Source organism: Phalacrocorax carbo, chromosome 1, assembly GCF_963921805.1.
Source record: "Phalacrocorax carbo chromosome 1, bPhaCar2.1, whole genome shotgun sequence".
Classification (NCBI taxonomy): Eukaryota; Metazoa; Chordata; class Aves; order Suliformes; family Phalacrocoracidae; genus Phalacrocorax; species Phalacrocorax carbo.
Genome location: NC_087513.1, coordinates 76,619,995 through 76,646,436, shown reverse-complemented (window position 1 = coordinate 76,646,436; position 26,442 = coordinate 76,619,995). Strand labels below are relative to the sequence as shown.

The 26,442-nt window shown below is 38.3% G+C and overlaps 1 protein-coding gene across 5 annotated transcripts in view; it reads left to right on the top strand.

Moving 5' to 3' along the window:
- Positions 1 to 26,442, top strand: part of SCUBE1 (signal peptide, CUB domain and EGF like domain containing 1) — a 219,497-nt gene that overhangs the window by 5,791 nt on the left and 187,264 nt on the right. The gene's annotated exons all lie outside the window — the stretch shown is intronic.

Genomic DNA, 26,442 nt, shown 5'->3' with positions numbered 1-26,442 from the left:
TAATAAATTACAGTGAGCTGCCAGTTTAGGTTACACCGAGGCATTACAGTTGATTTAGAAAGGTGTGCATATTAATCTACTTCAAACATCAGTCTCAAATATTGTTTTCATTCACTTAAAATCCATTTTTAGAGAAAGGGATAGAGTATGGGAACTAACATGATTTGGATGATTCTTAAGTTTTATAAAAGCAATAGAGCACATATTTGTACAAATATGTCCAGTATGTGAATATGTATTTGTGTACTTATTTATATGGTTTTTATTCAAATAAAATGAATAGTTTAAGAAGTGGGATCTTTAGGCTAATGCAGTAAATGAGGAGCCCAGCCACTTGGGCAGGATTCTGTGCATATTTTGCTGCTCTGACCAAGGGGTGGGGAGAAATAAATATGACACAAACATTCCTTTAAGGACATGTGGAGAGCTCTAGCAGCAATTGTACTGAAATGAAACATTTTCTTGACAGTCTGTTAAATTCCTTTAGCAGAGAATTTGTTTCTGAACTTTGCTTTTATCCCACAATGTCTTTTGGACTGGGTTTCTCCAGAGTTTCTGAGGATTGAGGATGACTTCTCAGTTCACAGACCTACCCTACCTTTTTTCTTTCTTTTTTTCTGGGTAGCCCTCTTGCCTGAACCAGCTGACCTATTTCTTTCCACAGAGCATAGTTGTTTCTCCAGACAGAAGAGCTGCTCGTTCTTCCTGTGTCCTGTCTCCTCCTCCCCTCTGTAGACTTCAGTTTACTACTTTTTTTTCAACGAGCTATCTGCTATGCTTTTTTAAGCCACATGGTCAGCATTGCTGTGATGATATTTACCCACATCACATAATATATTAATATCCTTTGACCACAAATTCTGTAGCTAGCATCTTCATAGGACAGAATAATGTGTCCAACACAGGTAATCTTTAAAATAATATTTGCTTTCAATTGTCCATTTCTATTTAATATGCAAAATCTGTTAATTGATAACTGATTCAGTTGTCCTGGCAGACCTACTATTACCTAAGAAATCCTTCCTGTTGTGCTTTTAGTGTGCATCTCAAATGCAGTGCCCTGTATTCAGCTGCAAGCACATTCTTTCATGTTCCCTAAGTCTTTGTCCCGACCTTCTCTACATTGACTCTTGGTCTCCCCACAGGTTGGTATCTCAGTAAAATTGTTACCTGGAAAATTATGTCAAAGCAATAGAAATTCCAGAGGGTTCAAAAGGATTCCAAATCCTGAAGTTTTCTAGGCCTTGACAGGGCCTCCTTTGTCCCCAGTGCCGATGCTGCATGTTTGCTGTTGTAGGGTACTCTGTCACTGAATGGTTTATGAAGAGGTTTAGATCTCAAACTCAGTTAATTTTTTCTTTTTGCCCATGCTACTTCTCAGGCTATTCCAAACCCTCACACTGTTAGTGGTTAAAATACTCTGTGTAATTTCTGGTTTATGTTTATCTGTGCCCATTCTATATCCAGTTAGTGTGTTAACTTTACTCTCTATTTTAAACATTTTTTTCCTCAGCCTACTGTTTATCCGCAGTGTGACTGTGACTTCAGTGGGTTGCTCTAGCTGTAGTTTCTTTTGGATGATACCTTATGTGCAGGACTCTTTCTCTACAGTACATAGAAGATGTGATTGGGTGGATATGATTTTTTTCTTAAGACATGTTCACTGGGACCTGTTGCTTCTGGATTGCAAAACCCCGCTCTGAGCTTTACCATATTGAATAAGATTTCCTTCTTGGTGCATTTTTTCTACTGTCTTTCATAGTGTTTGTGTAACTGTTATTCAGTTCTTTTAATAATTGGTCTCATACAGTTTCTTGAACTGTGTGTAGAAGATAAAAGCCCACAACTTTCAGTTGTGCCTCTTTTTTTTTTTTTTAATTCCTGCTGTGAAGCTTCATAATGTTGTTGACAGACTTCTTGCTGAGGGCAACATACATGTACCATGGCAAAGTATCTTGGCAGAGTCTGCCCTGAGAGGGTGATTTTTCAGGTTTCTGCTTGTGTTGGATGTTTGTGTTATATCAGCCGCAGTTCTGCTTGACTGCTAGTTGGGTAGGCCTGTGCAGTTCTAGTGATGTAAGTTTGTCATAATTTGATGTACTTGCAGTCCTCTTCCCAATATAAGTCATCATTCCAGGTAAACAGGCAGGTGGCCACGGTAACCTGCAAGGGGGTCTGTTATTCTTGATCACCACCGTGACAGCACCTCACTGGGTTTAAGCATGATACAATCTCAAAATAAGATAAACGATTCCTGCCTCAAGTACAGGTATATTCAGCCCCACATCAGGTTATTTGCTGCATATGTCCATTTGGAAACACAGACTAATTGTCCTTTTTGAACCCCACTGCTTATCTAAGGGCTGCTTAGCTGAAGGAAGTTTCTGGGAAATGTACAGCCAAACAATCTAGGAAGGCATCTCCTAACATGGGGCTGATATGCTGCTCATTGCAACTTCTGCCATAGTTCCTAATATTTGTCTGTGTGCAGTGGATGAAAATATTCAATACGGTATCTGGAAAAATACTTGCCTATTATATAGATTTTATTTTTAGAAATTACAAAATACTTAGATTTTTTTATTTCCATTGATGTTCTGTGATGTGTGGTTTTGTTTCTGACATCATCTGTTGCTGTGGGCAGAAAAGCCCTGAGTGTCATACGGATCATCTCTAAACTTTTAACTAAAAGCCCTTTTCTGAATTAGGAATTCTAATTTTGTGGAAAAAACAGGATGATGAATTTCTTACTTTGGTGAACGTTTGAGACTCTTGTAATATCAGATGCAATTCTGTCTCATGCTGCAGGTGCAATAATGTCCCTAAGCCAAAGGTTAAACTACTCACAGTGTTTGCGGCAATACACTAAAGTATAAAGTGATAGCTCATTGCATTTACGGTGAATCAGAAATGGTACAGATAAACGACCCATCATAATCTTCAGTAATTTTGGGGGTGTGAGGCCAAGTTTCTTCTTGTACCTGTTTGTTAGATCTGTTTTGAAAGGATTTGAAACAAATCTCAGCAATTGGAAAAACACATAGAAAATTTGTCTCCTCATCAGTTCCATTTGAATAATAATAATAGAATCATTAAGGTTGGAAAAGACCTTTAGAATCATCTAGTGCAACTGTCAACCCAACACTACCATGCCTACTAAACCATGTCCCGAAGTGCCATGTCTAAAAGTTTTTTTTTTTAACACTTCCAGGGACAGTGACTCCACCACCTCTCTGGGCAGCCTGTTCCAGTGCGTGACTACTCTTTCAGTAAATAAATTTCCCCTAATATCCAAACTAAACCTTCCCTGATGCAACTGGAGGCCATTTCCTCTCATCCTATCACTTGATACTAGGGAGAAGAGACCGACCCCCGCCTCACTACAACCTCCTTTCAGGTAGTTGTAGGGAGCGATAAGGTCTCCCCTCAGCCTCCTCTTCTCCAGGCTGAACAACCCCAGCTCCCTCAGCCGCTCCTCATAAAACTCATTCTCCAAACCCGTTACCAGCTTCATTAACTGATTGTTTCTCTGGCTTGACTTAACATTCTTCTTACAATTTTAATCTTGATCACCCACTTATCTTTCTTTTTCTTAAGAAGCTGGTCTCACTCGTTGGATTTTAAATTTACTGTAGTCTTTCAAATATCTGCTGTGTTCTTCTCATGCTTTTCAAAAATGAATCCAAATATTGTGACAGGGCTGCTCTGAATCATTCAACCTGGAAACAGCACAGGACCTTTCAGAGTTCTCATTTCCCAGCTCCTAGTCCAGTGTCTTGCACTGAAGCCTCCTCTTGTTGGCAGGGATGAGTAAATAACGGGGCTTCTGGATGTCTTTTAAATGGAACAATGATCCCCTTTATCTTAAGAGCTCTGTGGTGTCCCGCCAATCCACTCTCAGCAATTCTTTCTTAAGTGGACCATCTTTATCAATGATGTCGTGTGAGAGTAAATGACGCTGTTGGGTGTCCTTTGGTTTCTGAAACTTGGGCATCTTGATGCTTGCACAGCTCTAGTGGGCTCAGATTTGTGCTGTCTGTCTCACTGTTGAAGAACAGTGATGCCACTGAACAAGGCAGTTTACGTGACTTCTTCCTGATTGATGATTCTTCTAATTGCCGCCGAAGGTGAATTCGTTCTCTCAGGAAAGGGTCATCCTCTGGGATTTGGCAAATATTGACTCATTTCAGGCTAAGTATGATCACTACATCCATAGTCTTGCTGTTATTGTTTGCAATAAAGTGCTCTGGGAAGTTGGTGTGGTCAAATCCACTAATAATATCTGCTGATAATATCCTACCACGTATCTGTCAGGGGAGCAAAGGATTTTCTGAATAGCTCTCTGTTGGAGTGGGGGAGGGAGAATATAAACTAGCTGCTTTGATTTGAGCTAGTAACTACTGTTCTTTTTTTTCCTCTCTGTAAATCCTACTCATTTGATCATTTGATTGGGTAACTTGATGCATCTTTTTTGGTTTAGGCCGATAAAAGTGTTTCCCAGAATCCAATTCTGAGGTCTTCTACATCTGTGCTTTGGGGTTTGTTTTTGGTTTTTTTTTTAATTGTCTGGTACCATTTAATACTTGATTCTCAGCTTGCCAGTTTTCTGGAATTACTTCAGGGAATGGAGTTTCTTAGAGGATGCAGAAGAAGTATCAAGCAAGAAAATACTCCTGAGAACATTCTGTAATAAAACAGAGTTTTATTACAGCCTAAGTGAATTAACAGCTTATGATAACTTCTTATTTTCTCCTTCATGCTTCTTCTGTTCCTTGAATAGAGCTTTTCTTTTGGCCAGGGTTGGCCCCTGTATCTATTTATTTATTTATTTCAGATTGATTTGTTTTTCTGATTTTGTTCAGCAGTTTATCCAATAAAAGCAGAATATCCCTTCGTTGGCATGACATGACCCGTTGAACTGCTCACAGTGCCATCAGTGCCCATGTGTCACACCCCCTATTGTTTTCTCCTCTCCCTTTTCTGCCCTACCCTGTCCTACCTCTCAGAGCTACCTTTTGGCAGCCCATAATGCTGCTTCAGTGAACAGCTGCCCCACTGGTCCAGTTTGGAAATCTTCCATTTTTGTTTTGAAAAAGAACATTTGCTCCTTTACCCACCCTCCCACCCCCCAATCCAGAAATGCTTCTTGCATACAAATATCACTATATTTTGCATAAACAAATACCATACCACTAGAAATATGGCCTCATTCTTCAGCAGCATTACATGTAATTCTTAGTTTGGGAAAAATATGGTTTTTTTCCAAGGACACTTCTCTAAATAGTTGATAAGCTCCCTGTCTTCTGGATGGTCTATGGGTATTCTGGGAACGTATAAATAGATAAAATTTCATCAGCCTCAACAGTTAAGCTGCAGAGCCCAGGGTGGCCTCCTGTGGTGATGTAAACTTGGTGCTTAGAAGGAACTTCTCCTTTCCCCCCGAAATACAGTGTAAATTATCTGCCAGGAAAATTATAATAAAATGAAGGAGCATAAATAGACTAAGCTCAATATGTAAGTGTCTGTCCTTCTTTTGACTTCATTCTTTATACATCTGCCAGACACTGCCCGGTTTTCCTTGTTTTCCCGCCTGCTACCTTTACTTTTGGTGCAGTCCCCCTTCCTTGCAGTCTTTGTTGTCTTGTACATTCTGTTACTCAGCTGTCTCTTAACCTTGTCCTTTCTCTACTGCAAATCCTACTTCTCTTTCTTTTGTCCTCTCCTAGCAGATTTTTACCTGCTTCTCTTTTAGTTTATTCAGTTTTACTCCCCTTGTCCTCTCTCTCCCAGTGGCTTATTGCAGTTATACAGCAGTATTATTCTGAGAGCCAGTGTCCCACAGCAAGACCACTGGGACTGGAGAGCTGGTAGCTGCAAGCTCTGAGGACCCCTTATCAGTCTTTTCTCTAGAGTTCTGTCTTCAAGTCGAAACAGCTCCTGCCAGCTCTCAGAGTTTTTCCTTTTTCTTCCTTTCTCACCTCGGTCCTGGCCCCACCACCAGTTCAGAGTTCACCTGTCCCTCAGCACATTGGCAGAAGGTGGTGGTGGACAAGGTGAATGGGTTTCCTGATCTGGCTTAGTTTCTGGAGCCTCAGGCTGAAAAAATACCAGCCAAGAAGGACATTTTGGAAACTTTAGCTACCTAAATTTCAGCTGATGCCTGCTGAACTTGTGAATTTATTTGACTGTGATTTTCTTTTAATGATTTTTTTTTTAATTACTCTTGTTTGGTGAATGTTCAGCTGTAATTTGGCCAGCATTTTCTGTCCCAAGAAATCTACTGGAAGGTAACTCCCCACCTCCTTACAGGAAACAAAATCTGAAAGCATTAAATCTAAGTAATTGAGGGAGATTTTTTAAAACCACACTAAAGCAGTGAATTTGCCATATAATCACTTTAGAAAAAAGACAACTTTCTGGGTTTTTTCTTTGTTTTTAGTATGTATATATTTGTTTTAAATTATGGCTGAAAAAAAGAAAACCTGCTTTAAAGCAGGTACCTTGCATGAAAAATTCTAGCCCATACATAAATGTGACAGAGTTATAAGAAACTGAAGATAGGGTCTGACAGACCCTTTGGAATTTCAAGACTTCTCTACACATTTAAGATGCTCAGCAAAAGGAATACACTTATGTTACAGTTTGAAGAGTTGTTTTGTTCAAATGCTTTGATCCATCAGGGTACTGGAGTATGTGCTTAAGATTAAGAAGCTGTTGTCCTTTTAAGTAATTCTGTTTAAGTGCTTTATTAAATTGAAGATATTGTCTTATTTTACTTTACAGTGCTCCTTCTCTGGAGCTGTAGAAGATCACAGTTTTCCTTCAGTGACCAAGGAATAGAAAAAAGAAAGATCTGGATCACTTAATAAGCTGATGTAAGACCTTCATCTTGTGGGTGCTTTAGACCTGAATTTAGTGCTTAACACGTGAGCAGTTTGTTTGGTGCTGTAGGCCCATCGATAACATGTCAAATTCAAGACCGTGCTTTCATAAACATTGATGATGTTTTACAGTACAGCCACCAAAGAGAGAATCAGAAATACTAAATAGATTAAATGACCTTCAGAAGATTGTTCTGGTTCCTACGATCAATTTGTTAAGCAGATGGGCTGTTAGCTCAGAGAATATAAAAACCAATTCTCATTTAGTCTCTCAGCTTGAGATTGGTAAACTCTGCATTCCATTGATCCCATGCTTTAGTCTGCATGAACCACTGTCAGTCCTTATGTTAACAAGGCATTGTACTCACAGAACATCAAAAAATTAAGTGAGGGTAAAAAAAGAGTGATGCATAATACTTGATTTTGTGATTATTAATGCTCAGGAGAAGAGGGAGGGGGTGTTGCTGCAGAATGCGCTTCAGAGACCAGAGAATGGGAGCCTCTGCAGGAGCAGTTATTTGTTGGACATACCATTGCTGAAAACACTACAGGACTTAACTGCTGCCCATCCTAGTTCTTGCTGTGGTTAGAGTGAAAATGCATTGAAGTGCCTTTGTTCTGATTTCATTATCCGGACGCAGAGGCTACATTCAAAACTTTCAGGCAAGTTGTCTCTCTGTTACAGTGAAAAAGTGCTCGAAGTAAGTAGGTATCTACTTTGCTGAAAGGGGAGCATAGGTAATGCATATCTAATTTTTTTGGCAGCTTTATGCAGGAGGAATTTGATATCTGACTTCATACCTTTAGAGATGGTAGTGTCTTTACTGAGTAGAGTTGTGCCTTTATTCTTTTTGCGCTTTTCTGTTTGCTAAAGTCTTGAAAAGGATTCCATAAAAACTGTGGCTTGGAAATGTGCCTATATTTTTATCTAACTACAAAGCACCAAAGTCCGACTTTATTTATAAATTTCATTTTTTCTGATGCATTCCAACCTGTCTAAAGATGAATATGATCAAAGTTGTTCTTTCTACATCGTTGCCCGCCCATGCCACTTTTCTCTTAAACCAGCCCAATTATTGCTTAAGCAATGGTACAGTTCGTCTCATCCTTAATACTGGTCTCAGTATACCACACACCGGAAACGCAGGTGCTCCAAACCAATTGCTCCTGCTCCTGACTGCTGCAGGATTTTCCCTGGGGCTCTCATAGTGGCTTTGTCTGCATGGGCACACTGCGGAAAATTGGCCTCGCTTGGCCTGTGTTGCAGACTGACCCAAAGCTATGAGACTGCTTCTCTAGGGAGGCTGTGAACTAGTTGGCTATTACAGGGCAGGCACAAGTGGAACCCTGGGGCTTTTGCTTGGCTTGAATTCCTAGGAAAGCGATTTTACCTCCGTTCAGACTGGAGTGTGTAGACGTATTCAGGGTGCAAGGAATAAATGAAGGAAGGAAGGCTGCCAGAATTACTCTGACCTGTGACTCTTCTGACTTGTAAGAGTGAGCCAGGGAATGAGTATAAGGCAAGAATAGGCAGCCTTATCCTGAAATAAAAACCTGAAGACTGAAATGGTTTGGTGTCGCATAGTTTGTTTTGTTAGGTATAGACTGTTTCATTGTGTGAAAATGGTGGCAACTTATTCTGTATACAAACAATTCTACATCTAAGGAGATTATGGCTTCAGAATGGAAGAACTTCCCTATTGCAGTTCTCTGAAAAGCTTTAACAATTAAATCACCACCTCAAATTGTTGTTTATAGTATGATTAACCATTCCAGTTGACTAGGAAACAACTCTCTTTTTTGGTGATATGGATAAAGTCCAAGGTGTTGTCACTTAAGTTTTGTTAACAGTCATTTCTAAACCTATATAAAAATTACCTTTTTTATGCTTCTGGCACTTTACATCCTTTCACTGTTTCTGTTTTGAAATATTTCAAAAATTCTTTTTCTTGAGGAAAGTGTGAGAATTGCATTATATGTATATAAAAAAAAAATCAGTTGACTGCATCACGTGTGGTCTTATGAAGCAAAACCTGAAAGCTTTAGTGTTTATTCTGAATAGGGAATACACACAAATCTGTTCAGGGTATCAGCAGCAATTACATCCATTTTCTAGAATAGCTTATTGATGTAATTTACTTTGAGTTAATACAAAAGTTTCCACTGCACATTTCTGAATGCTTTCACTGGACTTTGCACAAACTGAGTGCATATGCATATATGAATACCTCTGTGTGCCTACATTCCTTCAGAAAACCTTTATTATAGTATATCATTATAATATATTTTAAGTATCCTGAGGAATTCCAACTTGTAAATTTGCATGCTAGCCTGCATCTGAGTTGAACAGTTACTAGGCTACTTTCCTGTACTGCTTATCCTGAAAGGCTTTTAGTCATTACCATTAATATTGATGTTATGATTAGGCACTGGTGGTAACTTTTAGGTGCTTTTAAGACAGTATTTTGGTGATCTGAATGGAAGGTAACAGGCAGTTGCTGTAGCCTACTCTCCAATGGGAAGACAACACCAATCCTTATCCGGAGTAGGATTACATGATATAATTGCCTGAGTCAGCAAGAGGCTGGACTCAAGGGATAGAGGCCTGAAAGGGACGCTTGCTGGAAGGACTAGCATGTTTCTGTTAATGTTGCTATTCATTGAGGAAAGTCACAGTGTTTGTAGTTGTGAGGCCACCTGAATGGTCCTCTTTGCAAACAGCATGTTCTGTATGTTTCTTGTTTAATGAAAAGGACAGCCTGGTTTCTTGATCACGTTATCTGACTTACACAGGCAAGATTTGGGCGCTTGTCGGGAGTCCTGAAGAGTCCAGAATACATGTGAGAGGTTTGCTGTTTGGGTGTGAGTGTCCTGCTGGGTAAGGGCTCTGCTACAGCTGGGCAGGGGTATGTGTGGGTGTGTGCCATGCCCTCAGAAATACAGGTCTCAAGCTTGTTCAGCTGATTTTGCTTGAACTTGCTAAAACAACTTGATCTCAAAGATGAGACCAAGTATGAAGAACATGGAGACCAAACATGAAGAACATGAGTCTTTGAAGAAGCTGTGAAAATGGAAAGTGGAAGGTGAGGTGGGAATGCTTTGAAAGGTGGTTTTGGTTAAGTAATACAAATCATAGTATACTTCTACCTTTACCTGTCAGAAGTACATGTGCAACATATGCACTTAAGACCATTACGCAAGTATGAACACAACTATCAAAAGGGGGATATATGCTACTGGGAAGTTTACTACATATTTTTATTAGTGAACTATATAAAACTAAGGGAAAAAAGCTGTATTAGGAGTAAACTTTATACTATATTTATAAAAGTACCAAATTTGTATTTTATATTTTCATTTTTAAATTATACATGGCAATCTGTAACATACAAACGTATAACAATGTTACGTTCCACTGAAAATCTGGTTTAGCAGTGGATTCTTCTTTTGTAAACTTTATGATCAACAAGGAAGTATAAAACTTAAGGGAAATACATGTCTTCTGGTCTGAATTAGTCACTGACATAGTCTTTTCTATTATAGTATTTGAAGCAGGGGGGAGTGCTTTAAATGCCTCAACCTATTTAACTTTAATTGCTCAGTTTTAATAGACATTTGCTAACTAAAGGAACCAAATTATAGCTTGAATTAGGCCTTACTAATCTTAATTAAAAGCTTTACTTTGTAATCGGAAACAGCCTATGTTTAAAACAGTAAGCCTTTTTTAAATGGGTTATTTTAAAATGCTAAGGCCCTTTTGATAATAATTGTTTAGAGTGAATATGGGTAACCATTATTCTCCTTATATTGCACTTAATTAAAAATACCTCCTCCATGTGGTTTTGTGCCTTCTGCTGGCTGTAAAATTGACTGGTGGGGGGGTGGGATTACTTTACTTTTCCTGTGGTAATTTGAAAACATGTTGCTGCCCTTTCTTTTAAGAGTGTTCTGGGGTCACAAGTTACAAAATTTATATGTGTATTAATACGAATGTTAGCTTCCTGCCTTTCTCTATCCTCAGATGAACACTCATCGGTCACTTCAATTAATTGGTGTACTAGGCATATGATTACAACCATTAATAATACATCCTATAATTCATTTAGTTTAAATTGTGCTCAGACAGTTGATTATGGGCTTCACAATGCACTCCTTCCTGAGACCTAACTTCCAGTAAAAATAACGTCTTTTATACTGGGAGGAAGGCCCTGGTTCTATCTACTGAGCATTTGGTATACTGGTAGAGTTTCTGTTCATTTCAGCGTTTTCTGAGGAGGGCAAAGGGTGGATTTCATCTGTCCAAATGTGGATCTCGGTAGTACAGATCAGTACACTTAAGTGGTTTGCCTTGCTTTCCCTTTGTTCTAGTTGATGGAGATAAATAGGCATTTCCTTAATTCAGTTTGCCTTGTATTAATGGAGACAAAAATAGTTCAGATAAATCATATCCTGAAAATAAGTTCCTTTCTAACACAGATATGGACATCTACAATGTAGGTATGTGAAGTTGGATGACGTGTATCTAGGCCAAAGAGCCTGCAGCTGTCCATTGAAATTAAGCGAAAATATTTTGTACTTACTTGTCCTTTGCATTTAACCAGGACAGGGGATTTTTAAGCTGCAGTGTTATCATTTGATCCTTATGAAATTCATCCTCCCAGTCTCAGTTTCACATTTTTTATTCTTTAATTTAAAACGGGCCTCCACCTCTCTAGCACAGGCATATAGATTAAAAAACCAAACCAAATCTTCCACAACTTTATTTTAGGAGAAAGCTGTTTTTTTTAAATTGTGTTGTCTAAGATTTTTCTTGGTGCACCCTACTCAGGAAGCACTGCTAGACTGTGTGATCATACCTTTGTTTAAATTGCATTGCTTTTAATTCCAGTAGCTGAGTTGTCTGCTTGTATAAGCTAAACACAAATTAAGAGTCCATTACACTAAGCCTGCTAGACCTTTATGTGCACTAAGAACTAACTTCTAAGAAAAGTCACTTCTGCCAGTTATGGAGATGGACAGACCTTCCTGAATGTCAGTCTCATTTGCTGAGTTACCAGGTCTGAAGCATTTTTTCGTAATTTCTCCTCCTTGCCCAGTTTGTTTTTTTCACTGTGCTGATGGAATATACAAAGAAAGATTGTTAAATTATACCCATTACAGGAAGGTAAAATTGGGGCTTTTTACAGTGGGTTCAAAGAACTCTGATCCTTACCCGTGCCACATACTTACATGTATTTATCTTTTAATATCAAAAGTGTGTAAGCTGGCCAGACCAAGTTTGACTAAAGATCTGTCTAGCCTGATGTGCAATCTCTCACAGTGACCAACAGCAGATGCTTAGGGTAGATTATAAAAAAACAGGACATGGAATAATGCAGCTGGAGATTTAGAGACTTCTAGACACAGAAGTTTCATTCAAATCACTGTGTTTAATATCATCTCCAGAACAGATATAGAAAATGAGTATGTTTGCTTCTACAGGTGTTCTGCAAAACTCACAGCTGGTAGGTGATTAGCCATGCTCAGTATACTGGAAAAGAATTGTATAGTAACAGGTAGTAATATACACCTGTCTCTTTTCAGCCTCCCATCCACTATTGTTTACCATGAGCGTCACATTGTGTTTCTCCATATGGCCAAACCCTACAAAAACAGATGTTAATTTTTGGCTTGGCAGCTAACAACATCTTCAGAATGACTGGCCTTCCTACTTTTCTGAAAATGAGACTTCGTTAAGGAAAGTCTCAAGTCAGCTGTGAGAAATGAATAGCTACTTCCAAAAGCTTGATCTGGATGTTTAACCTAACTGTAGATGGTTACATTGTTAAACCAGGTGCCATGGATAAGCACCCGTAATCCTATTATTTCATTTTGAGCCTTTTACTGAGGGTGAAGTCCTGTATCAATCATGGGTGAGTCAGGCCTTGGTGCCCTGTTTTCAATGGATAACCAATGATGATGTATGTGGTTCTTTCCTGGACTTCTGTTTACATATCTTAGAAATACTCTGAATATGCACCAGATATAGCCTTAAAAGAAGGATTGTGTAGAAACATGAGAAGGAGAAGCATGGGGAATTCATCAAGAACATTTTGAAAAGTGAATTCTCTAGTCTGTAGTTTTATACTGGAAGTACTGTCCAATTTAAAAACAAACAGACAACCTGTTTATTGGACTGTTAATCAAGTCTTTAGTCAAGAGATTGCTGCATTTTTCTTATCTGTGCATAATAAAATAGCAGTGCTCTAAAAGGCATCTCATGATGAATCAGCTAAATGAGAGTACTGGGAATAACTCTACAGCACTAAATGAATATAGATATAAACTTATCCACTTTTATTCCTCTGCTACTGGGGAGGAGGGCAGTACAGTTAGACTGCCTGGCTTTCTGTTGTTTGTCCTGTCAAATGCATGTTATTATTTGAATACTGCACAGAAGTTGTAGGCCGCCTTTGGTTTTTTCTACCTAATATCATCCCCAACATAACCAACAAATATAATTACATTAAATTACAAAAGGAATATTTCCAGGCTATAAATATGAGCTCTCTTCAATTCTCAGCAAATGCCCATGTTACTATTTTCATATCTGCAGTTTCATTCTTTTTTTCACTGAATAGTGTTAACGGTGCTGGAAGCTGTGTATGCTTTCTAGTACAGGATATCTGAATGCTGGAGCAGAAATGTCTAATTTCTTGGCAAAGCTAGTTGATTGCATCTGTCTGCTCTGTCTTTCTTTCTTGTCCAAACATCGGATGTGAGTACAGCTTATAATTGAAAATGTTTGATGACTCACAGGTCAGCAATGGTGTTTTTCATGTATTAATTTTAAATTTAATCTTTACCACTTTTCCTGGATTTTCCTCACTATGAAATAGGTGTTTGTACAGCTTGCCCTGGCCTCATCTAACCCTCACCCCTGCCTGCCAGGCAAAGGAGAATGTGTAACTTTGTTAGTTCCTGTTCAGAACACCCCCGCTCTTGCTTACTTCTCTACTGGCGAAGGAGTCCAGGCAATGTTTTGAAGAGTCTGTAAAGGGTAATGATGGGAATGCTGATGGGTTCCATGCTAGTGTTCACTATCTGTAGATCTATGTCTCTGCTGGACAATTGTTACTTGTCCGCAGTTCAAAACCCAAAGGCTGCTTACCACTCGTTTTCAGATCTTCCCTATTATTGTCTTTGGTGATAAATAGAGCTCTGGCTCACAAGACCAGCTTCTGTGAGGCTTTTCAGAAGACTAAGGAGACCCTACATCATAACTGGTGAACTCTCTTTGTGAATAAAATTTTAGAACTGTCAGCATGTATCAGTACGACAGGGTTCTCTCTTTCAGGAATAAAAAGCTTGAATCAAAAAATTGCATTAATGTAATATTTGTTTGCACATAAAACCTTTTTGCATTGATCTACTACAACAGTATCTAGGGCTTCGTGTTGATGCTGGCCAGGGCCATGCTTTCAAAAAATGGAAAATGTTCATTCTGTACACTCTAACAAAATTACATGGCAGGTACTTTACACATTGTGGAGAGAGAATTGTTGTTAAGAAGCTGAGAGGCTGTACCAGACTTCTGAGTTATGCAGCAAAATTGACAAATGTTTTGGTACCTTGAAATTAATTCCACATTTCATGATTGTGCAGTTCCCAAATCCACAGACTTCTGATTAAGGCAGCTCTTAGGGCTGTGAACTCTTTCAGACAGTACTTTGTGTGCACTCACATTTAGGGTATTATCTTTATTATCGCAGGTTTAATAAGGTTTAACTTACTGAAAGTTAAGATTCTGAAACACAACTCTGTGACAAGTTGAATTTGTCATTCCAGAAACAAAATGGGACTTGATCATCCTCAACTCTTGCATAATAATACAGTCTGTAGCCTAGTAACTTTTTCACCTTCTGCATGGTGTACAAAGCTGAAGGGTGATGGACAGAAATTAGTTTGAGCATTTTGTAAGCCTATCTCAGGTTTTTAAAAAATTGTGTAAATCTTTAATCTAATTTCTATTCAGTTTAGTCTTCTCTGATCTTTTTTGAAGCAAATATATCAAGCTTGTAAAGGAGACATTTCTCTTAAATGTAGGGTCATCACAACTAATTTTACTCAGTTTGTTTCCTAACACTGCTGACTACCCACAGCCCTGCAAAGGACTCATAAGAAAAATGAATATTTAACCACTGTCCTGAAAACATAGATTATATACAGATAATGTATGTGTATCTAGGCTGGAGCACTGAAATAATTTTTAAGCACACATACTATCAGTGCACAACACCATAGAAAAGAGAAGGAAAATATTAAATCCCCAATACTATCTCCTGGGTGAAAGAAGTGGAATGTAAAGTGATTGGTATTGGAAGTTAGGCAGCATGCTGGTATTAGTCTATTACTCTTGCCAAAGTTACCCTGGACTCTTTATTACCATGAGGTGTGAGGGACTTTTATTTCATTGAGTTTCAATGAATGACCCATACTGTCATTTTTCAGTATCCTATGTGTGTTATAGCTGGTTTACTATCATGTGGAGCTTCCTAGTCCAGATGAACACTTCTGTAGGTGGAAAAGCGATTTACAGCAAAAGTAAGCATAATGATTCTGAAACAAAGAAGGATCTGTGCTTTTATCATCCAAATTATCTTCCAGTCAGGAGGTGTTTAATAGGTGAGGATTTAGAGTCTTCATACTTGTGAAGGACTTAGAGTGGCAGTCCTCACAGCTGCTCTTTGCTGCTCTCTACAAGCCGTAATGCTGGGAGGCCTTCACTTAATAAAGGATGCTGTTGGGGAACTGTGTGAATTTGTCTGCATCTGGAGAACAGGTGATAAAATAATAGGCAGAGATGGCTTATTGGGCTTCATAACTATTAGGTCCAGCATTGTCAGGGGACTCAAATCCATGGATCCCCTGTGTATCTTGTTTAGAAATAGCCGCATGACTTTAGTCATGTGAATGTTGAATGTTTCATTTCAATGTTGAAATGAAAGGCAGCCCTGAACATTTGAGTATGTGCAATGATTCTCTCATGGCAAGCCACCACAGTGTATGTAATGAAAGCTGCTCTGCTCATAGATTAGTTGTATGGTACTCTTGTGGGAATTTTTGTAGGCTGGTAAAATTAATGTCTGATATGTGTCCCATCCAAAGTAGGAAGTTTGACCAAGTAATACAGGATGACAGGAAGCTCTACATTTTACAAATCCTACACAATATAAATTTCATTATATTTCCCAAGTGGTTAACTAGCACAGCAGGACAGTTTCAGCCAGAAGTCTGCAGTAGCCCAAGGATTATTGTTAAAGCACGCGTGGAAAAAATAGTTTGAAAAGGTAAGCTTGCTGTCAGAAGATATAAATCTGTTATACAAGGATTTGCACCTCTGCTGGAAAACATAACAGTTCCTCATATCCAGGAAGGTTCAAAACCGCAGCTATATAGCCTCTGATATTGCTTGTGGCCTTAGCTGTCACTAATGAAGCATGTGCTATATGATGTCAAGGAATCTTCCATTTCATATGATCTGCCACTGGCTTGTTCCGAAATGAGCAAGAAGGAATAGCCACCTTCTGTTCTCCCACATGAAGGGACACAGAAAAGAAGTTGATGTTTACCCACTGACAGGTAATAAGGAAATTTATTTCAGAGTTGAAGCTTGGGATTGTTTCCTTTTGTCAATGGACAGAAATTTAAAATTACGTGCAAAGGAAAGTTGGAGGTACGCAGTATGAAAATGAGGGAGATGCCTACAGGTGTTGGGAAAAAAGTCGATTAATTATGTCTATATTAATCAGCTATTTTCACTGTTTTAAACCTCACCCTCAAAGTTTTAAGATGCATATTTCAATATAAAGATCTAGAAATAAACTCCTGCCATGACTTACTGAAATTATAATAATTAGGATCCATGCACACCACGTGTGGCAGTAAGGCACACAAAAATATTCTCCCATTAGATGTCCAAGAACCTGCAAGATTAGACATAGAATCAAAAATTCCCCATTATATTAAATGAGGGAATTGTGGTGGAAATGGCTGTGATTTAGAAGTGGTGGGAAAAATGCTGTCAAATGTCATGTTTCACATTCATAACAGCTTGTGAACAGGAAATCTCTCTGCTTGAGCTTGTCGGGCATGGCAGCTACTAAATAAAGACAGACCCTAAACCTGCTATGTGCTCTGCAGGTATCCATCTTTATTTGGGTATCTCACTTGCAGTTCAAAGAACTTGTAGCCAATCTGTTTAAATATCAATTAAGGAAAATGTCAAACCACAATAAACTCTAATCAAGGGTTCAAGATGTGTAATGCAGAATAACAATAATTTCGGTTTTGTGTAGAAAAATACTATATTAACTATGAATGGAGCTGGAATGGTCCTGGATAAGTTTCCATTGTGCTAGTTGAGGTGGCACATGTCACACAGGAATAACACTCAGGTATATTTATAGCAAATACATTTTTCCCCAGGGAAAGAACTCTACTTAATTATTTTTTTCCACAGATGACTGTATCTGTCCAAAGGTTTTAGACCCCCCAAAAGGTACTGTAGGTAAAATTGCTGTATAAACCTAATGTTACTGCAGTAGGAAGACTTGTAATTTATTTTATCTCCTCTCCATTCCTGCTCCTCCTGGAGTGTTATATATACCACCATAAAGAGTATTTAGGTGGCTGCCAAATTGCACCAAGTACATGCAGAATCTCAGCTGTCAATTTCTGTGCTCTTTTTTTAAAAAAATCTTTAAAGTAATTTTTACTCCCCTGTACTTCAGTGATCACTCTTCATTGGCAAAGTATATGTACACTGAAGCAGTAATACCTGCCTCGAACTGCAGGCATCCTGAAAGAATGAGTCAAAGGGATAGATTCGTTTGTCTGTTGTCAGTGTGATTGGCATATCCATGTCCAGCCAGTAAAAATGTTGTTCTAATTCTCTGAAGTAGTAGTTTAAGCAAGGATGGAAACTTACAGGAAAGAGAACAGAGACAGGAAACTGAGGAAGGGAAGGTGAATTTCTGAAAAAATATACGGAAGGGAGTCTCCAGAGACCATATTTCTTATCAATGAGTGAATAATGTGATGGTAATTCAACAAAAATATAAAATATAATAATTCAGCTACTGCAGTACTTTTGGATTTTCACAATCTATTGCTTTGTTTCATTTAACAATATGTGAGCTGGGTCAGCTGAATTATGCTTACAGCGTTGGGTGCTTGACACACTCTAGCCACTAGAGACTTGAAATGTGGCCCTCTAATTCTCATGTTGTATGATAAACAACAGTTGAGGATCATTAACTAAAACTTGCAAAACAAAAAGGGCTAAACACACTTGCTTTTTCTGCAGCTGATAAACTCAAAAGTTCATGTACTCCTTAGAGAATAATTGTGTATCTGAATACTTGTCTGGTTTTTTTCCTGAGCAGTGATGACTCTTATAAGGCCATCCTTAATCTGTGTGGCCTGACAATTTGATTCATGCTTGCTATGATCAGTGTAGTAACAGGAAACATTCAGACACAGGACAAAATAAGAACAGGTACAATAGGTGTCTCTGTGTTCTCTAAAACTAGGAGATAATAATTGTGGTCAGAGAAAAAAAACCCAAAACATATAGAGATTAAGATATTCCCATCCTACCAGCCAGTGATAAATGAGACGATGTCTCATCTTCCTTCCAAAGGCATCCTAAATGTTTTTAGACAAGGTAGTTCTAACTATGAAGCTGTTCACACTTTAAAAATATACATGCTGTTTAACCAGCTGGACATACCTCTACATAGTTTGGTTTGTATTCTGTTTTTCTCCCTCTTTTTTTCAGACAAGTACTTTAGCATGATGAACTTTGTGCTCAGCCATCACAGAAGAAAAGGAAACAAATAAAACTGCTACAGAGTACTTGATGTTTTCTGGAAACTGTGTGAGATGGCTTCCAGAAAAACACCCCAACAATACCACAGATTGCATCCAAATCATCTCCACTAAGTTGGCATAGCATTTTCATTTTATTGCTGTTTTTATACAGGAAAATAGGGGTTTGTGACATTTTTGAAGGATGTTGTAAATTGGAATTTTTTTTTTTCTTTGTGGGTGTACTAATGGGTAAAACATTGGAAGGGCAGTACCCATAGTGGGAAGGCTCATGAGGGATTCATGCTGAAAAAAACTCATGCGAAACAATCTATTGTACCTCTTCTTTTTCCTTTTTCCACTGAGAAATATCAGGCTACTTTTTCTGATTTTGCCCTATTCCCAGCCTGCTCACCCTTGACCTTGGCTCTCAGAGCAGTCCTAATGGCTATCAAATTTTCCAGTTTTCTTGAGCACAAGCATCTTGAAAACATCATGACAACTTGAAAGCCGAAAAAACTGCACTGTGTGTTCCTCTGATTCATTAGATTGTAACATTTCCAAGGTCACAGCATTTAAAGAATAAAGATGTTAACATGTATGAGTCAAAAAATACAGTATCTCAGGAAGAAACAGATGTAACAAATGATAGATTTTAACTTGTTCTCTCAGAAAAAGTGACTTACAACGTTTTTCATGGGGATTTTCAGAAACAGACTTCACTCTGAGGTCAAGGTCAAGGTTTAGTTTGGGGTAGAAAAAAATTGAATGAATCTTGATATGTCAACATTTCCTAAATGAAATTTGGACTTGGAGTAGATGCCAAATTCTGCTATCACAAAACTTGCAGAGGGAAGCGGTATTTCAGCAGGTCAGGTTGTGTGGAATTGATAACGTTTTCCCAGCTGAGTCCTCATACATCTAGCAGGGTCAACCCTGGCAAATTTTAAGAGCAGAGCTGAGCTGACTTCAAATAATTTTGAACATGTGGAAATGTGCTGATGCTAAACTCCTCTTGAGAATCTAATAATTTTAGTATTCTTGCTCGAGTTGAATGCTTTCCAGAGAGCTGAACTTTTGGCAAATTTGGCCTGCACTTAACCAAAACGCTCTTTAACCTATGTGTGAGCTTTTTTTGGGCCTTTAGGTCTGGAGCTGGTTCCCTTCTTAAGGAGAGTACAACTTGATATGAGAAATGCAAATGCCTTAGATTTAGGTTATCCAGCGTGTGTGTAAAACTGCCGAAAGTATATTAAAAGGAGAATCTGCCAAAGAAATATATATAAATATTCCAATGTTGTTTTATTTATTTTAATGGCTTTTACAGTCCCCAAATCCAGCCATTAAAAAGAATAAGATGTTGATGTCGTTATGATCCAGGACTTGAACTTGTTTGTTTTCTTGTCAGTGTGCATGTTTCTTCGTTACTGCCTGTTTCTGCCTGTTTCCTTGAAAGTAAAGTATAACAGTGCTGATGTTACCCTGCTGCTTGTTCTGAATTGGAAGTGGGAACAAGGAATTTAAGTGCTGTTCCCGTCTCGCATATCTCTTTATTGTCAGTCCCAGAAAACATGTCTTCCCAGCTCAATAAAGCCGGTGGCAAAAATGCCTCTTGACTTTGGTAGGATTGGGATTTCACCTCAGGGCATTTCACTTTTGGATATTACAAGGTCACTTCTTTCCCAAGCATCCGAGATCAAGGTTGCATAAAACTATGCAGTGATGAAGACAGCTCTGTACTGTAATTCTGTTCTTAATTGTGTAGGATTTGGAACCTAGGGTGGGGCTTTTCTCCTGTATTCTTCTGTGGAAATGAGGATAGCGCATTAGTCCTAGGAGGAACAGTGACCAAAACTCAGTGAAGAATTAGTAAAAATTTTTGAAAGCTTTTAAGAGAGAAGCCATAAAAGTGCAAAATATTACCACATGGAAGTATGTGTTTCAGCATTTTGCAACGTCCTTTGCTGCATACCAGTTCTGGATAAGCAGGCAGCATGCTGCAATATGACTTTTTTATGTAATAAAAATATGACTTTTTTTAAGCAGAAGATGACTGATAATAGAGACTTCTGCAAGTGGTACGCTTTGTCCTTTGTAGGGAGCCAGCAGCAACCTATAATCGAGTAGGAAGGGAAAAAACATAGTTTCTTTGCTGGCAAGTTTGTAAGGACTGTCTCTATAAGGCCTCTTTGGCAGTATTTTGTTTAAAGCAGCAAGTTAAATAGATAGAGATGAATACCAAAATATTTTTCTCTTAAGATACTGAATAAATGTGTAGACTTCTCCATCAAGATCCACTTACAAAGAATTTAATAGTTATTTTTCTAGCTGTTTTATGGATCCGGCTCCTTTAGGAAATATTCCACATCTGCATAATATACCTGTGTGCTAAGTTTTGTTTGTGGTTCTCTAAATCAGAAGAAATTGATCTGGGCAGACAGCTTCCTTTGGCTATTTATTTAAAAATGTCCAAGCACATAAATTATTCCTTTCAAAGTCAGTTGAAATTTGTGTTTAGTAAATTAACTCCAGATCTTTTCCTTGCATTAGTAGTCAATAAATTCTTTAAAATGAACACAGATTTTACCCAATCCTGCTCCTATTTTGAACATCTTCTGTTGCATTGTGAGTGTTGGGATATGTGGCCTTGCAGATGCCAAGATAAAGGTTGTGCCAATGCACACTTTCCCATTTTCTATATAAACCTGTGGAATTCAACACTTAGAGCTGAATTTGGCTCATTGACTTTCAGGCCTCAACCATTCTTCCTTTTGCATGTTAATAGCCATAAGGCTTCTGTGACAGTTTAGCTGAGACACTGATCCAAAATTCATCAACTCTATGCAGATGTTTGCTTTGATTTCAGTAGCTTTGCCCATACTGATCTGTTGCTGTGCTGGCAAATTTTGAGTATATGCATTGAAATGGTAATGATTTTTGGACATTTTGGAAATTAATTAATGTCAACTGGTATAATGAAGAGTGGGAATGGATTTTGGTGGAGGTAGATTTTGTACTTTCCTGGCATAAAGTCTTTGCCACCTTCTAGCAAAGATTGTTAGTGCTCAGAAAAGATGGAAGCAGAAGAGATCAATTCTTGTTTTATTTTGAACATTTAGTCAAGTTGTATGTGTTCCTGGAAGAGCTGCTTCTCTGCAGGGTGGCCTTTTGAGACTTCTGAAAGTGCCATCCCTTTGTTGCAGAATATACAAATGAAACAAATTTCTAGGATAGTGTCAGTTTTGCCTGTAATAATGAAAGAAGAATCAACCCGAGTCTGCATAAGGTAGATACAGGTCCCCTCAGACTATAAAGAATTAGGTCACTTAAAGAAGGCAATTTCAAGTCCTTATTGTATAACTGAAATACAGTGATTGTAAATTGCAGGACTCCTCACGGTGATAAATGCTTGGATTTTCTCAGATACTTGTCTAGGTTTGTTTTTTTTTTAAAAGTTCTTGGGTGCTTATATAATATTGCAGTCTCATAAAGTACGTACTCTTTAAGTAACACCACTGCTCATTGAAGAGGACAACAGCAGAGCACGGCAGTGCTGTGTTCCCTAGGGTTGCTGAAAGAGAGTTATTTCCAGCCTGTAACAAAAAGATAACCTCTGCTTTCCAGAAGGAATTATGATGTTGTTTCCAAGCTTCTTGTGCCTTGGCAAATAGCTGAACCAGTACAGCTACTAGTACACCCAAGTAAGCAAGCTTCTTTTTATCTCTTTTTTTCCTGATGATTTTGCCCTTTAAAATGTTTGAAACAGGCAGTGGATTTTGGAGATCTTCCAAACCAGTTCCAGAAAGAGATGGTCAAAACTAGCTCACCAACAGCTGAGGATGTGGTTGTATGCATCCAGCTTTGGCATTAGGCGTTGCTGTCTCATTTGAGCACAGTAAGCCCAAATAGGTCCTTGGCAGACTATATCACTATTATAAATGGCCCCATGTCTTCTTGATCATTTTGGTGCATTTTATTTTTTCCAGGGCTACTGTAATAGCTGTCATTGTAATGCCATATGAAATCAATTCCTTTTAGAGAGAAAATTGCAATACTTTTTTAAGGTGTTTTCTTCACTAGACACCCCAAGCGTTGCTTGTCTGCACAGGCAGAATTTACTGGAGTGAAAACTTGGTAAATATTCTGCCAGTGTAGATAAACTCTAGGTTTCCTATTGAGAGCTGGATTGCAGTAAACCTTGCTAATTCAACAGTATATGCACCTGCATCCAGCACAGCAATTTCATGGTCAGATGGCAACATTTCTTTGTTTCTTTTGTTTCATTTTTGTTTTATGGTAATTCCCTCAGGGTGAAAGACAATATTAAGTGATCAAACACTGAAAACATTAAGGATAGTTGAAGCTACAAAATTAGTGGGAAGAGTTAACTTTCTGAGTTAGAGGTGTTTGGAGCCAAGACTTCGATTAACAGCCAATCCTATCAATTACAGGAAAAAAAAGAATAATAGGATATGACCTAACCAAAAGGAAATGAACATAGCTGGCCCCTGCAAATTTTAAGTTTTACAATAGATAAAATTAATAGCAAGCCTGCAGGTTTTATGTGTTTGAATGTGCGCCTATTGCTTTTATCGCTATATTAAGTTTACTAAGAAAGCCATATCCTGCCATGACAGATATAATATTCTGCCCATAAATTATAGTTGTTCAGCACTTTCACTGAGGCATTCTTTAAAGAATGTCCTCTGCCAGGTATGTGAGAGGATGGAGTGGTGTTCATGTTGTCTGCAGGCATGTTCTCTGGTTTTCTCTCGGTGCAGCTGGAGCTTGGAAAAAGTTCACCATTTGGACTTTGCAGGCTTTGTGCATGCTTTTGGTGGGGTTTGCTTGTTTGTTTGTTTTTGTTTTGAAAAATAAAATATTAAATTCACCAGTCTTATCCCATGGGTTTTTTACTGGCAGTACTGCAGATAGAAATTCCAGTCAGCCTGTCAGGTGAAGTCTCTTAAAAAGCAATGTGGTTTGGGGCGGGGGGAAGAAATACCAAAAAACGCACAACATGGCTCTTAAAAATAGGTAGCATGTTTGGTTCCAGTCCTAGTTTCCTACAGCTCTTGGGGTACAAAAGAGAGAAGTAATCTTCTAATCCTGTTGCAAAATTTAACATAACTGGAACTTCTTGAGAGAGAGAGATGAAAAGAGTCTATTCCTTTTGTTATTTTTCTGGTTTATATATCTGTTAGATTACCCTTTCTGGAACTTAAGTATTTGTATTACATCAGCATCTTGTACTGCTAATCACAGCAGAGCTTTTAAGAAATATGTATTATATAAAGGGTAGGCATTCAAAAGGCTTCACATTTCTCTGACTTTTGTCCCTTTTGAAGGCTCTCCCATTGCTTATTTAATCAAATAGTCCTATCTGATTAATTGTTTGAAAAAAGCTAATTAATTGATCAGCCCTTGGCAGTCTGATGCTGAGTAACATAACAACTGATAACACTTTCTTCTGAATTCCCTATTCTGAAGAAACTCAGTGCTGGATAAGAACAAATCTTAAAATGAAGTTACTATTTTTCCTGAGTGTCCTGAAGGAACGCCCGACACACCCGACCGACATGGCATTTGTGTTACATGCTTTTTGATTATTGACTTGGCCTCTTAAAATGTGGCATTACTGTAGAGCTCTATTCTTGTCCCTGTAGCCTGACAATGATAGGAAGTTTCTGGAAATATTTATGAATGGTTATGGAAGCTGCAAATATCTGCTATGTGGAAACCTCACTGGAACACTTTGGCAATATGCATCCAGGCACACTGGGCTGTAAATAAAGGAGAGCAGCTTCTCAAGTACTTTGTGCTGCCATGCTGCAGGTGTGTTCAGAATGAGCCTAATATGCAGTAATTGACCTGGTGGTTACTGTTTTCAGGAAAAATCACAGACGTATCTTTTTGTTGTTATACTGGACTCCAGAAGGGAGAGCACATCCACAGGCTGTGCTGACTCAGCGCTTGTACAACAAATGGATGGAAATTGTTAGTAAAGGATGGGAACCTTCTGAAACAGAGCAGTGGTTGAAAGACTAGGAAGTTTACCTTTAAGCAGCAGGTCATATTTTTATTGGGAAGATCCTTTCTCCAGCTTCTTATTTCCAGTGTTTTTTGTGGTGCTGAATGCTGAGTTACAAAAAAGCAAACTAGTTTTGCAAATAAAGTCAAACTCAATTCCTGTTTCAAGCTGCTGAGGAGATTGTAGGAGGAGATTCAGAGCAGTTGGAGGGAAGTGGATGGAGACCTGGGCTATTCTGAGTTTAAGGTAGGTTTCTGGGAGAGGCAGACCTGAGGGGGAAGGCTTGCAAAAATACTTGGGAGGAGCCTGTCCCTGCTCTGACAGATCAAACTTCTCAGGGGATTGTGTAAGGAGGGACAAAGCTAACCAAACTCAACCCAAGGCCAGAAATGCTGAAAGCATTGAGTGACTGATTCTGAGCTGGCTTTTCAGAAGAATCTAGTTTTACCAAACTACCTTGCTGTCTTAGGGTGGCAGTTGCATATGATACCAGGTAGCAAAACTTCTCCTGGAGTACTTTTAAAAGTTAAAAGGAAAAAAAAAAAAAAAAAAAAAAAGCGCTGCGTGAACAGGAGCCTAATACAGAAATATTCCAGCCACTTCTGCGGTGAACAACCAGAATAGGTCTCTTGTATTAACAAGTGATTTTCTAAAAAGATTACTTTATCCATTTATCATACGCTAACTCAAGGACAGTAGCTAGGGTTTTTGGTCTAGCACACAACAGGTTTAGAGCTGATAGTTATCAAGCTATGAGGCTGTCTGTAGTTATTTGTGTATTTTTAGTTGGCTGATGTGCACCACTGCATGATTTGCAGCAGTGACTGTGGTGCTGGTTCCACATATAAGCCAAGGTACAAGCTGTAAAAGAAGAAAGTTTGCACTTGCTAGAATGAGTGAAGAAGTGATTTCTGTATGAGGGAGGGAAGATCATAACAGGATTGTTTGTAGCGGAAGCAGAATGCATCTCTCTTATCGTTCCTGGTACTCTTTCAGATACAGACCAGTGTACAAAAACTCAAAGTAATTCTAGCATACATTCTAAGAATAAAACTTTGGACTTGTTTTTGTTATTGTTGCCTTATGTGAATTAATACAGAAAATGACAAAAGGGCTTATTTTGTGGGGGAAGGGGAAAAGTCAAAACTATACCAAGTTATCAATAGTAAATTCGTAGAACTCAGTGGGCTATGACAGCTATTTCAAAAATGGTGTTTCTCAAGGTTTATTGTACAAAACTGCAGCCTTATGTATTGCCAGGAATATACCAGATCTTCCTTGTTCTGATAAGAGAATTTTTTGTTAAACAAGCCGTACTTTTCTCTTGTCTCATGCCATATTAGTAGCATGTTTATAGCGGTTTGTTGCTACAAAATCAAAGGTTTAACTCATTGTCTGATTATTTTAAAGACAAAACCCAAACCCTACATTTTAAATATAAAAATGTATTGAAATCAGATGTTTCTTTTTAATTTTTGACAACATATCGTTGTTTACTGTCATGATACTACAATTATTTTGAGAAGGAGTAGTCTATATATTGGCTTGATGCTTTTCAGTCATATACGGCTCTGATATATTCAGTCAGTAATTCCCTGAGCCATCTGTTGAATGAAATATGCAATATGAGTATATAGAAAGATTAGGAACATGCATATATTAAAAGATCAGGCTCTGTTG